The sequence below is a fragment of the Leptodactylus fuscus genome, chromosome 3 (assembly GCF_031893055.1).
Source record: "Leptodactylus fuscus isolate aLepFus1 chromosome 3, aLepFus1.hap2, whole genome shotgun sequence".
NCBI classification, from domain to species: Eukaryota; Metazoa; Chordata; class Amphibia; order Anura; family Leptodactylidae; genus Leptodactylus; species Leptodactylus fuscus.
The window spans coordinates 85020863-85035917 of NC_134267.1; the positions used below are offsets into that span (position 1 = coordinate 85020863).

The window sequence follows — 15055 nt, forward strand, 5'->3', positions numbered from 1 at the left end:
ATATAGGCAGCTCCCATAGTCATATAGGCAGCTCCCATAGTCATATAGGCAGCTCCCATAGTCAATCAGAAAACAGATTCGTTTTAATAAACATTCCTTTGTTTTGGTACCATAGAAAAACTAAATCTATTCTGCAAAAAAATAAATGATCAAATTAAAAAATACTTACCCTTAGAATATATTGTTTTGTAAAGATGAAAGTTCAAGTTGACATAAACATCAAAAAGTCTTGATCATGATAAGGATGATATGAAACTATTGTGAAAAGAGAAAAGTGGATTTCCTTTATGGTGCAAAGAGCATGACATTGAAGTTCCTCATTTATAAGCGGTTATGTAATGGCTATTAAGGGGAATCCGATACTGACAGGAAAGTGAAACTAGAATAGTAAAAACCCCATTAAACTGTCTGATAGTAAGATCAATTAATGGGAACAAGGGGGTTTCTTGGAATGCTTGCTACAATAACTGTTGTTGTAAGGATATTTGAACACATCCAGATTCTTGCATGCAATTTTTGAAGATACAACAAAGGAACAGGCTGATAATAAACGTATATAACAACATAGGGAATCTACTGAATAAAGAAAAACAACGCCAATAGGGCAAATTCGAGACTACTATTATATAAAAATATAAATTTATTGAGAAAAATACATAAAAAATACATAAGACTGACAAAAAAGGGACCAATCCATCTACGGTAAAAAAAAGACACACATGGGGAGACACAATAATAAATCAATAATGCATGCTGGCAATGTGTAATGACATACAAAGAATAATCACTAAAACCACATAATATATATAAAGTGATGCAATAAAATGCAAAGTACACACAATGAATAAATAAAAATAAATGTGGGAATAATGAATAATAATGAAAGGAGGGAATGCCTACGCAACACTGACAGGATACATATAAAAATAATACAAAGTGTCTCACCCAAGTGTGAACATGCCCCGATGCACGTTTCACTAGCAAACAACCGACTTCACACGTCTTTACACCTATAGGGAAACCGCCAGCGCTCTGTAGGTATAATTGACATGCTGCGATTTCCAAAACTGAGACCTTTGCACATCATTTTCTGCAGGGTGAAGATGGGATTCGCTAGAATCCCACCAATTTGCTGTGACTGTAAAACGCCATATTTTTTTTCAGTGGCATTTTTGCTGCGGTGAAACCATAGCATTTACGCCACGTGGAGCCAAATAAAGTTTTTTTTACTGAGAGGACTGACTGGCAGTAAAAACTATGTTTAGGCTAAGGCCCCACATTGAAGAAAAGCTGCTTTTTTGTTATAGATTTTGCAGCATTTTTTTTAGCCACACCTAGGAGTGACTACAGAAAAAATAAGGAAAATGTTTGTTTTTGTACCGTTTTAGCCAGTGGGTAGGAAATATTAAAAAAAACAAAAAACTTGAAAGTCTTCAGTATGTGATACCTTTTTTAATGGCTGACTCATAATGATGACAGAATATAACGTTTCGAAGCTCCCGGCTTCTTCTTCAGATATAACTAAAAACAATTACAGAACAACTACAGAAATCACTGAACTTAGCCATAACGATAAGAACCTGGGAACTGTTTCCGTGTATATACTAATAAGCCTCTTCCCCCTTCCCTCCTAAAATCCTATCCCTATGTGTCCTGTTGTACATAAATATGCATCCTTAAGAAATTGTTTTTAGTTATATCTGAATAAGAAGCCGGGAGCTTCGAAAAGTTATATTCTGTCATCATTATGAGTTAGCCATTAAAAAAGTTATCATCTACTGAAGACTTTCAAGTTTTTTTGGGTTTTTTTTATACAGAAAGAATGCAAAATAAATAGGAAGCTTTCATACTTCTACCTTCTGCTCAATCCAAAATCTGCAACAAAAACAGCTTTTCAGCAACGTGGGGCATTAGCCTGAGAGACACGTGTCTCTTCTGTATTTTACCTGAGCAAAGCATGTGGTCGTGGCCATTTCAGTTCATCCCAAAGAAATCAGCATTTCGGAATGTTTGGGTTGAGCCTGGCTTTTGACAAATCACTTCACCCATCTCTACATACTACTACATACCTCCCAACTTTTGAACAACAGAAAGAGGGACAAAATGGCAAATTTAACTCCGTTCACTTTTATGTTGACTCCGCGCATTCTCATTCCTTTTTCATGTCCCCCGACACAGTATAATCCTCCTACAGTCACCCGTACATTATATGCCCCCATATTGTAATGTTCCCTCCCACTGCCCCACAGTATTAAGTCCCTCTCTTGGTGCCCCAGTTTAAACATGAAACTGGAGCAGCTGGAGGGGGACATTAGCAATGGGGGTAGTTGTAAAGGGCAATAAATGGCAGATGAAGTGGGACATTAAACGGGGGGCAACTAGAAGCAGACATTAAACCGTAGGGGTAGCTGGAGGGGGACATTAAATTGGGGGCAACTAAAGGCAGATAGGTCCCCCTCCAGCTACTCCCACAATTTAATACTTCCCTCCAGTTGTCCCCAGTTTAATGTCCCCCAGTTTAAGTGCCCCCTTCATTTGCTCCATTTCATGTCCCCTCCTCCATCTCTGCCCCCAGTTTCATCTCCCCCCCTCCATTTCTCCCTCAGTTTCAAAACCCCTTTCATCTGCCCCCAGTTTCATGTCCCCCCTCCATCTCTGCCCCCAGTATAATGACAAGCACAAACAGACAGACACACACACACACACTTGCTCTCTCTCTCTACCCTGCATCTCACATCCCCCTTCCCCCTCCCTTCTCAGTACCTTACATGGATATCTTCATCTCTTCACTGCACAGGACAATGACACGCCCACCTAGTCACGTGACCGTGTTATGTCACACAAGCTCCTTGAACCATAGTCAAGCGTTCGTCCGATCACCACAGCCTCTTATCTGTTATAAGTGAAGGCAGTGATTGGAGGAATGATTGATCACCAAATCATTAAAGGGACATAGCGGGACATGTAGGGAGCTGTGCGGGACCGCGGGACAGGGGTAGGAAAGCGTGAGTGTCCCGCGGAAAAAGGGACGGTTGGGAGGTATGCTACTATGACCTTTTAAAGTTACTTTTTTTTTTTGGTAGAGTTGGAAGGGACCTCAAGGGCCATCGGGTCCAACCCCCTGCGAGTGCAGGTTTTCCTAAATCATCCCAGCTATATGTTTATCCAGATTCCGCTTGAAGATTTCCATTGATGGAGCGCCCACCACCTCCCGTGGCAGCCTATTCCACTCTCTCACTACCCTCATTGTCAGAAAGTTTTTCCTAATGTCTAATCTGTATCTCTTTCCCTTTAGTTTCATCCCATTGCTTCTTGTACTTCCTTGTGCTAATGAGAATAGGGCAGATCCCTCTGCACTGTGACTACCTTTCAGATATTTTTAGACTGCTATTAAATCTCCCCTCAGCCTTCTCTTCTGCAAACTAAACAATCCCAATTCTTTTAGCCGCTCCTCATAGGACATGGTTTGCAGACCTTCCACCATTTTGGTTGCTCTTCTCTGGACTTGCTCCAATATATCGATGTCTTTCTTGAATTGAGGCGCCCAGAACTGTACACAGTATTCCAGGTGTGGTCTGACCAGGGAAGAGTACAGCGGAATAATGACCTCTCTTGATCTAGATTCAATGCTTGTCTTAATACATCCCAGAATTTTATTAGCCTTTTTTGCAGCAGCACCGCACTGTTGGCTCATGTTGAATTTGTGATCTACTATTATGCCCAAGTCCTTTTCACCTATGCTATCACTTAGTTCTATTCCTCCCATACTATATTTGTTTTTTACATTTCTGTTACCCAGATGTAGAACTTTGCATTTGTCCCTGTTAAATACCATTTTGTTCGCCTCAGCCCATTGTTCCAGTGTGTCTAAGTCCTTTTGAATACACTCTCTCTCCTCTCTAGTGTTGGCTATTCCTCCTATCTTCGTATCATCTGCAAATTTTATGAGTTCCCCAATAATTCCATCGTCCAGATCATTTATAAAGATATTAAAAAGTACTGGGCCCAGAACAGAGCCCTGCGGCACCCCGCTTTTGACTTTCTTCCAGTTCGATGTGTAGCCATTTAGTATTACTCGTTGTGCCCGATCATTAAGCCAGTTGTGAATCCACCTAACTGATTTTTTGTCAAAGCCATACTTAATCATTTTTTCAATAAGAAGGTTATGTGATACTTTATCAAATGCCTTACTGAAGTCAAGATATACTATGTCCACGGCATTCCCTTGGTCCAACCATTCAGTGATTTTGTTGTAGAAGGAAATCAGGTTAGTCTGACAAGATTTATTGGTCATAAAGCCGTGCTGGCTCTGGATAATTAATGCCTTCCCATCCAGGTACCGAAGTAAATGTTCCTTGACAATTTGCTCAAAGATTTTTCCTGCTATCGAGGTCAGACTTACCGGCCTGTAATTTCCTGGATCGTCCCTTTTCCCCTTTTTGTAGATGGGGACAACATTTGCCCTTTTCCAATCTAAAGGGACCACTCCTGTTTCCCATGACTTACCGAAGATTATAGCAAGGGGTTCTGTTATTTCCTCTGCTATCTCTTCAGATTTGTGACAATTCTTATTACTATAATTACTCTACACGAGCTGTCACCTATCACCCAGCTTTTCTAGGATCCTGCATGTAAATGTAATCTGGTCTTATAACTAGACAGATATACAATTGAGAATGCTGGGAAGTCTGAATGACATGAACTTCATGGGCTGTAGAGATGTTTTTTCCAGGATAAGAAAAACATGGAAGATTTCTTCCATAAATAGCGATATACCTCATTGTTAGTATCTGGGATTGCAGCTCAGATCCATTGATGTTAATGAGTTTGTGTTGCAATACCAAACACATCCTGAGAACATATGTGGCACTGTCTTTTGAACAATCCCTTTAAAAAATAATGTACGGCTTTCCACCTCCTTGTGCTGATTCCTCTCTGTGCTACTGATTGGCCAAGAGGGACCATAAAACTTGCTGGCACAAGGTGGAGTGGAGAAGTCTCCTAAAGGTATGTTAATACATGGTGAAATTGCTGCAACAGTCGCATATATGTATTTGGGGTTTGGAGGAACCACGCACATACTGCAGAAACAAACACATTAAATGTATGGAATGTATGTTCAGTTACGGGAATTTCTACAACAAATCTGCCATTTCTGAACATGCCCTATTTTGCAACAATTTACTAATCCTTGCAGTACAAGTGGTTATTAAGTGAATTTATCAGCTTAATGTCAGTAAACCTACTATTAATACTGAAGACAGCAAATGTTAGCAACTGAGAACTGAACTGTCACCCACCATACCCTGTGTTTGATATTTGACTTTCTCACTTCCCTCCTACTTATACCCAGCACAGTGGGTGGTCGGCTCCCGAGTCACAGCACTAGATTCTGATCAAAATGACAGTGTGGAAAGTACATTTCTATGTAGTGTCCTAAAGTGATACCTGAAAAATCTATTATTTTATATGACTAATGTAGACGTTACTGTATTGAGCTACTGATTATAGAAATATGACTAATGTTATGTGCAAGTAAAATGAAAAACAGTAAGTAGTCTACTTTTTACATTAGAAATGTTCATGGCGTAGGACCTATAACTTAGATCTATTGTGTTCGATCTATCTTTATCTTCCTTTCCAGCAACATTTCTGCTACTGCATAAGTCACCCTATGTATATTTTACATTTTACTTCAGATGATGGTTCATTTGTAAAGTCTTGTTAGGGCTAGTTCACACGGGCATAGAGGGGGCGGATTACAGCGCGTAATCCAACATCATAATCCGCCCCTTCACAATGGTGGTCTATGGAGACCACTAGGTTACTTTTTTACGTGAGCGGCATGTTGCCACTCACAGAAAAAAAAAGCAGGCTGCCCTTTCTTCAGGCAGATTCCGCGGCTCATTGAGCTGTGGCGTCCGCCTCGCGGCGGCAACCTCCGGTCTCGGCTCATTCATTTGAGCCTACTCCAGAGGGGGAAGCCGCGACTGTCGGAAGCCACGACAATCGTGGCAGGCAGATTTTGACCAGAGAGTGACGCGGCTCCCCACATCACTCTCGGTGCCAAAATTCACACTTCCGCTCCCTGTGTGAACTAACCCTAAGGTCCAATTCAACAGCAAAGTTCCCCAAAAAATAAATCTGTTCCACTCCTATATACTGTATCTATTCCAAAAATCACATGGTAGCATAGGTCCCAATTTGCATAATTAATTAATAAATCAGAACTTAATTAAAATATATAAATACTTAACACTAAAAATAAAGACAAGACAACCAAAATTCATTTGTGGATGTTATTTGGCCACGGTGTTTATTTAAGGTAACGATAACAATCAATAATTAATTAATCAATCAATCAATCAATAAATAAATAATTAAATAAGTAAATAATAATAAATTAATTAATAAAATAATCATAAATACTTTAATAAAACCAAAACCATCAAATAAACTTCTCAATAAAAGTAAAGTCCAATCAGCCTAAGCTGATCGACTAACCACCTTCAAATAAACACCATGACGTCGTTCTTGAAACAATCACCAGCTTATCTGGGGTGGGCGGGCGGGGGCTTGATTGAAGAGGTTCTTTCCGAATGACCCGAACAGCTGATTTCCCAGGTATTTATATTCAAATTTTCCCGCCACAAAATTGACAGGCTCCAATCAGCTGACGAGACCGAACAGCTGATCACTTGAACACGCCCCCTTTAGAAACATCTGGAAGGTCTCGCCAGCTGACCGGAGTGACCTTTCCCCTACATTTCACTACCTGAGGTGACTTGAAAATAGGCGGGAACATTACCCCTTACACTGCCAGGTAAACAAAACCACAGATTCCTGAGGAGAAATACTACATTTTATTAAATGGTTACCACAGGTTATGCTGTGACCATGTGAGTCGCCCCAGCTCGGCCTATGTAGATTCACGGTGCGAGCAGGCCCGACACCGGGGGCGGCAGCGCCTTGAAAAAGGGGAGTTTTAAGCAAAAATGGATTAAAGAAAAATAAAAGTTTGTCGTGACGCCAGCTGGGGTTTCGGCTTGAGGTGAAGCCGGGCACTGTAGATAGGGCCTCTGGGAATAGGTGGTGATGCAGTGCCAGATGTTATACCCTCCCCAACCAGGGCAGGTCCCAGGGCCAGATGATATAGGTGAGGAAGGGATGATTTCCAGGAGGAGTAACAGAGGATCGATGAAAGAATACAGTCCAGACAGGGGTTAACCAAACACTTACAGTTTACTTCTGTAGTCAGCAGGAGATAACAGATGTTACAGGAGGATTCACCTTGCTTCAGTATAGTGAGATGCCAGTCTTCCCTTTTACCACCAGTATGATTCAGCCTTCCATTGCTGCTCAAACTCTCTAATAGATTTCCTCTGGTCCTGGGTTCCAGGAGCTCAGAGGTTAAGTACAACTGGGTATATCCCCCTTCTGGACAGCAGGTAACGCGAGTTCTTTGGGATGCTGGATACACTCACCCCAACTCTGTATGTTACTGAGCCTCCAGGAATCTTGCATTCACTAGGCCTCAGTCCAGTGAATCTCTCAATGTTCTTAGTGTTTCTCACACTAGTTAGGAATTGATGGTCCTATAACTGCAGCTCCGTGCCTGTGAGGTCTCATCTCACCTCTGCAGGTCTCCGGCCTCCTGTGCTGTTCTATCACACCATGAGGCTTGCAGCACACACTGCACCTCCACACACCTCTCCTCTCTCTTGCACACTCCTGCACCCTCTGAACTGGAACTGAAAAAAAGAGAGACCCTCTTTCAGTCTGTAGCTCCACCCCTTTTCCTAAAGGGACAGTGTCTGTGGAACTTTGTGTGTGCTAACAGGTTGACTGGATCTCACTATACCTTCACAGTACACAGTATAGATCACATAAGATGACATTTGTAGTGACCCACTCTGTGGGGCGCTACATTCCCCCCTTGTTAAAAGTAGCACGTCTCGGGCTACCCTTCCGATGAACTAAGAAGAGGGTTGGTAGATGGTAACATGAACACCATAGTGTTTGAAGAACATTACATACAAGTGTAAACTTCATATGTAAGTAAATTCCCTAAGGAGAAAAGTGCAACTTATTTAAGACCATTTTAAACTGTCACAAAAATGTTCAAGGAAACACAATTTCTGTAACAGTCTCTGGTTGTGTATTCCTTACAACCCAGCAACATTCACGGTTGCTTTCCTTGCGGATTACAGCCCCAAACCGCTTAGTCCACCTCCTTAACTCCGAGTGCAGCTGCGGAGTATTTTGGAACATTCAAAATTCTTCACTGCACAGGCTGTTTTGATGGCTCCTATCCGACAGGCCGCCATATTTGAAACATCCCCCAACCCCCGGGAGCGTTGGTGCACCTGCATAAATTGCATTCCATGCACTTGAAGAGGTTGGTAGGCAAATGGAAGTTTTAAAAGTTTCAGTACCACAAGAAAGTTATTGTGGCAGGAACCCTGAAAAACTAAACATGTTAAACACTGGCACAGTTCCTTTAGTCCATTCTCTCTTGGTAATGCCATGCTCAGGAGAGTAAGTATTAATGCACAGTTCATATTTCTGACTCACCTATTAGTGCAATCCGTTTGGGAGCCAGCACTTAAATTAAACCTTTAACGTTGCATAAACTGAATTGAACATATACAAATACAACACAACTATCTGTAAACATATTGGGTTAGTATGCCTCTACTTATTGTCCCTGTAACGTATGGGGAGTTGTCCCTGTGTATTGCGCTGAGATCTACGCAAAAATGGGATTCCTGGCAGTCTTCTCCTACTTACTGGAGTCACCAGGGAAACGGTAGACATACTTTCACTAGGAATCGGGCTTACTGGAATTTGCGCTGGTACATCATCAGGAACTGGGATTGGCTGTTCTTGAGAATCCGTTATCTCCTGAGAGGATGTTTGTGGGAACAGCATTACTGGTACTACTAAAGCACCTTCAATTTGCGGCCAAGAACTAGGAAACGGCCCAAGTATGGTCTGAACTTCTGTCTCAGATTTTCCTGATTGTTGAGGATTTTCTTCCACTTTGCTTCCTGCTTCCTCACGTAATTGAGACGGACATAGTTTCAGATTGTCTCTGGATACAGTTATACAAGTCTTTCCGCCATCTTTGGAAATCTTACATACTTTGCTGTTATCGCTATTAGATGGTTGGACAGTATAGGGTTCAGATTCCCATTGATCATCTAGTTTGTGGTGCCTTCTCTTTCTTTTCAATACTTGCTCACCAACTGGTAAAGGGGAAGCTGGGGCATGTTGGTTGTAGCTTTTCTCTTGTCTTTGCCTAGCTTGGTCAAGGCTTTGCTCTACACACTGCTGAACCTTTGTATACTGCAACTGTCTTTCAGCAATCCAATCAAGATGAGGTGAGTTGGGCACTTCCTCAGGATTTAGGACTCCCATCTCCAAGTCAATAGGAAGTTTACCTGGTCTGGCACGCATTAGGTATGCTGGAGAATACCCTGTGGAGCTAGTCGGGACATGGTTGTACATTTCAATTAAGTCAGGCAATTTTTCAGGCCATTGGTTTCTCTCTTCCAAAGGCAAGGTCTGCAACAAACTGATGACCAGGTGATTCATTTTCTCACAAAGTCCGTTCCCTTGAGGGTGGTATGGGGTTGTTCTGATCTTCTTACATCCATAGAGGAAGCAGAACTCTTTGAATACCTCCGCTTCAAATGCTGGACCTCTGTCAGTCAAGACTTGGTCAGGATAACCATGGGGCCGACAGAAATGCTCTTGGAATGCTTTTGCAGCTGTTTTTGCAGTCTGGTCCTTAACTGGAACAACAACCAGGAAGCGGGAGTAATGATCCACAATGGTAAGAGCATAGGTGTATCCTGATCTACTGGGAGTCAGCTGCATGTGGTCTAAGGCCACTATCTCCAAGGGTTGCTTTGTCTGGATAGGTTGCAGGGGGGCCTTTTGAGTAGTAGTGTCTTTCCTCCTGAGATTGCACGTACCACATTCTCTGCACCACTGCTCAATGGATTTTCTCATACCCGTCCAGAAGAAACGGTCTCGGATCACCACTTCTAGTTTCTTCCACCCAAAGTGTCCTGCTTGGTTGTGATAAGCTCCTAGCACCATAGGTATGTCCTTTTGGGGCACTACAATCTGCCAGAGTAGTTCATGGGTCCTTGGGTTGATAGCTCTTCGAACCAACTTCCCTTCAAAAACAAAGAGCTTCTTCCTCTCTTTCCAGAGCTGTTGAGCTTCTGGTGGTGCATCCACAGGTAAAGAGGTGTTTTCTACTCCAAGAAGTTCTTTGACAAGGTGCACAGCTGGATCACTCTCTTGTGTTTCGGCCCAGCCATGATGAGGTAATGGATTCAGGGAGATCTCTTGAGTTGCTAGACTTCTTCCAGTCATACAGCCAGAGTTATGGACCATTCGATTGTTGTAGAAGGCTGGCATTTCTACCTCCTCTAAGTCATCAGATTCCTCTGGATCAGGAGGGTTGGGCATGCGGGACAAGGCATCTGCATTCAGGTTCTTCTTGCCAGCTCGGTACTTGATGACAAATTCAAAATTGGATAGGCGGGCAAGCCATCTCTGCTCCAGAGCTCCAAGCTTAGCAGTGTCCAGGTGTGTCAAGGGATTGTTATCGGTGTAGATTGTGAATCTTGAAGAAGCCAGGTAATGCTTGAACCTCTCTGTCACTGCCCATACTATTGCTAGAAGTTCCAACTTGAAGGAGCTATAGTTGACTGGATTCCTCTCAGAAGGACGAAGCTTCCTACTTGCATAAGCAATGACTTTCTCTTTGCCTTGCTGTTCTTGAGAGAGGACAGCTCCAAGTCCATTGTTGCTTGCATCTGTGTACAGTATGAAGGGCTGACTGTAGTCAGGATAGGCTAGGATCTCTTCTCCAGTGAGGGCTTGCTTTAGCTTCTGGAAAGAGTCTTCCAATTGGGGGTTCCACTCCACTAGGGGGCTCTTGCCTTTAGACTTGTTGGATTGGCCGACAAGGAGATCCTGCAAGGGGGCTGCTAGGGTAGTGAAGTCCTTGATAAATCGTCTGTAGTAGCCAACTAACCCTAGAAATTGGCGGATCTCTCTGATGGTAGTTGGGGCTTTCCAGTCCTTGATCACAGTCACCTTGTCTGGGTCTGGGGCAACTCCTTCTGCACTGACCACATGTCCTAGGTACTGTACCTTTGGTTTCAGGAGGTGGCATTTGGAAGGCTTGACCTTCAGGCCAAAGTTGGACAAGGCCTCAAAGACTTCAGCCAGGTGTTGCAAGTGATCCTCATATGTTCCGGAATAAACAATCACATCGTCTAGGTACAATAAGACTGTCTCAAAATTCTTGTGTCCTAGGCAGCACTCCATCAGCCTTTGAAAGGTTCCTGGCGCATTGCATAGGCCGAAGGGCATGACATTAAATTCGTAAAGACCCATGGGAGTCGTAAAGGCAGTCTTCTCCTTATCAGCCTCTGCTACAGGAACCTGCCAATACCCGCTGGTTAGGTCCAGGGTAGAAAAGTACTTAGCCGTCCTGAGCGCTGCTAGTGACTCCTCTATGCGCGGCAAAGGGTAAGCATCCTTGTGCGTGATATTATTAATTTTTCTATAATCCACACACATGCGCATTGTCCCATCTTTCTTGCGAACTAACACTAAGGGTGCTGCCCAGGGGCTATGGCTTTCCCTGATTACCCCAGCACTCTTCATGTCCTTAATCATGTCCTTAGTACACTGATAATGTGCGGGTGGAATGGGCCTATACCTTTCTTTAATTGGTGGATGGTCTCCTGTGGGGATGGTATGTTGTATTACCTTCACCTGCCCAAAGTCCAAGGGAGTCTTACTGAATACCCTTGCATACTCTTGTGCTAACCGCACAACCCCATTCCTTTGGTATTGAGGAGTGCTGTCAGTGCCAATGTGTATTGCTTGACACCAGTCCTCTAACTGTTTTGGGGAATCATTAACATCTGTCTGATCAGAGGAAGCCAAGGGCTCTGTTGGCTGGATGTCATTGTTACTGACAGTGAACAGTTTAGCTACTGTGGCATACCTGGGTAAGCAAGCCTCCTCCTCCCCACAGTTCAATATGCGCACTGGTACTCTGCCCTTCTTCACATTAACTATCCCTCTAGCTATCATAACAGTGGGTCTACAGTCAGAATAGACAGGTTCCATCAGGGCCTGGTAGTCTTGCCCTTTGATGCCTATTGCTGCTCTGCACCAGACAATGATTTCACTCCTGGGGGGAAGCATGATGGAATTGGGGTCACTTACCCTCACACTGCCAATCTCTCCACCTGCTAACTCCACTTGTTGACGCTGGACAAGGGCTTTAATCTCCTTATTCAGAGCATATCTTTCTTGGTAGGGGGTAGATCTCAATGCGTCCTGTAAGATGGCAATTACCTCATCTAGACAATTCTCCAACACATTAGTCCCCAATGTTAACATATTAGCAAATTCCCCTTCATCCACATCAACAATTATTAGACCTTGGGATTTAAGATCCGTGCCACCCACTCTCATGGTGACCTCTTTATATCCCACCTGGGCCAGGGGCTGACCATTACTAGCAATTAGTACTAAGTCCCCATTTGGATGTTGGGTAATATCAGCATCAGTCCAGTACCTGCGAAACAAAGTCTGAGGAATAGTGGTTACCTGTGAACCAGTGTCCAGTAGCGCTGTGAAAGGGACACCATCAATTGTAACTGGAATTATGGGACGTCCACCTACATACCTGCTTTTCCAGCTAGTTGGACCAAATCGTCTTACTCCTGAAGGTTGGTCCTCTACTCCAGGAGTTGCCCATTTAAAGGACACTCTCTCTCAACATGACCAACCTTATCACACCGTCTGCAGATGGGTCGGCCAGAGGGGTCAAACTTGTCAGTGGTCCTCCTGCCGTTGCGCGTCAGTCGCTGTTGAGGAAACAATGTTCTTCTTGAACGTCTCCAAGGTAGATCCTCTGGGCTGGAAGCAAGCTGGATCTTTGCTGGAGAAGAAACTTGGAGATCTTGAACAGTTTTGGTTAATGCAGCTACATGTTTAGTTAGCTCAGTCATTTGTAACCGCAGCTCTGCAGCATCATCAGATTGGATCTGTGCACACTGTACAGTAGATGGAAAAGGTGCAGCATTTGCAGGGCTCACAGGTGTTTGCCTGTGGAGAGCAACTTGTTGCTCCTCCATCTGTCCGCATGGATAGACAGGTTCCCTCAGGATACGGATGGATCTGTCCTTGAATTCAATAAAGCTCATATCAGGATTCTGCAGCGCCATCATGCGCAGTTGGGCCTTACCGGATTCTGACAATAGGTCTTCTACAAACTGTTCTTTTAGCATCCTGTCCTCATCCTGAATACTATCTGGATCTACTTGTTTAATAGCCCATAAGGCTTCTTGTAGATTAAGGGCAAAATCTCTCACAGTGTCCTGCGGTTTTTGCTTACAGCTGAAAAACCGCATCTTTATCTCTGATGTGGTGCGGGTGTCAAAGGTGATCCTGAGTTTGGTAAAAATGTCCTTTACAGATCTTTTATCATTCAATGGCCAGGATTTCACTTCCCTTTGTGCTGCACCACCAAGTTGACTTATTAATATTGCGACCTTTTGCTCCTCTGTCATAGGGTATAGGTCAAACAGGCTACTCAGCTTTTCTTTAAAGTCTCTGAGGCTATGGGACTCGCCTGTATACTGGGGCAGCCAGGATGCACCTGGAATGTACGGCATTGTTAACGGTAATATAGGTGCCATAGTTACTTGGTTGTGACCACGGTTAGAGTCTATGGGGGATTCAGAGGGGCCTGGGGATGAGGATCCACTTGCTTGATACATCACCCCCCCTTGTTAACCCCAGCAAGGCCACACTCACCGGACTTGATACTGTAAGGCGTTGATCCGGATGGATGGATGGATTTATCACTGCAGGGGATGCTGGTCCGGCTGCTACAGAGACTCCTACAGTTGTCAGGGGTAGACTGCAATTGAGGATGATGCAATCTGTATCTTTCACTGCTCCTTGCACAGGCATGTCACATGTTTTGCACTCAGCATGGCTTGCAAGAAAAAGACACCAACCCTGCGGCTCAGTGTAACTTGAATCATGCAACTGCTGCTGGTGGCTATTTTGGAAAGCAGGACAAATTTTGAAAAATGCAAGTCTTTTTCAACAAAAATAAAAGTTTTGCGCACTTTCGCTATCCTGTTCGTGACGCCAAAAAGGTGAGTCGCCCCAGCTCGGCCTATGTAGATTCACGGTGCGAGCAGGCCCGACACCGGGGGCGGCAGCGCCTTGAAAAAGGGGAGTTTTAAGCAAAAATGGATTAAAGAAAAATAAAAGTTTGTCGTGACGCCAGCTGGGGTTTCGGCTTGAGGTGAAGCCGGGCACTGTAGATAGGGCCTCTGGGAATAGGTGGTGATGCAGTGCCAGATGTTATACCCTCCCCAACCAGGGCAGGTCCCAGGGCCAGATGATATAGGTGAGGAAGGGATGATTTCCAGGAGGAGTAACAGAGGATCGATGAAAGAATACAGTCCAGACAGGGGTTAACCAAACACTTACAGTTTACTTCTGTAGTCAGCAGGAGATAACAGATGTTACAGGAGGATTCACCTTGCTTCAGTATAGTGAGATGCCAGTCTTCCCTTTTACCACCAGTATGATTCAGCCTTCCATTGCTGCTCAAACTCTCTAATAGATTTCCTCTGGTCCTGGGTTCCAGGAGCTCAGAGGTTAAGTACAACTGGGTATATCCCCCTTCTGGACAGCAGGTAACGCGAGTTCTTTGGGATGCTGGATACACTCACCCCAACTCTGTATGTTACTGAGCCTCCAGGAATCTTGCATTCACTAGGCCTCAGTCCAGTGAATCTCTCAATGTTCTTAGTGTTTCTCACACTAGTTAGGAATTGATGGTCCTATAACTGCAGCTCCGTGCCTGTGAGGTCTCATCTCACCTCTGCAGGTCTCCGGCCTCCTGTGCTGTTCTATCACACCATGAGGCTTGCAGCACACACTGCACCTCCACACACCTCTCCTCTCTCTTGCACACTCCTGCACCCTC

General features: G+C 44.0%; 1 protein-coding gene across 1 annotated transcript in view; it reads left to right on the forward strand.

Annotated features, from left to right (window-relative positions):
- The window catches only part of TAGAP (T cell activation RhoGTPase activating protein), a 110413-nt gene that overhangs the window by 71212 nt on the left and 24146 nt on the right, over nucleotides 1-15055 (forward strand). The gene's annotated exons all lie outside the window — the stretch shown is intronic.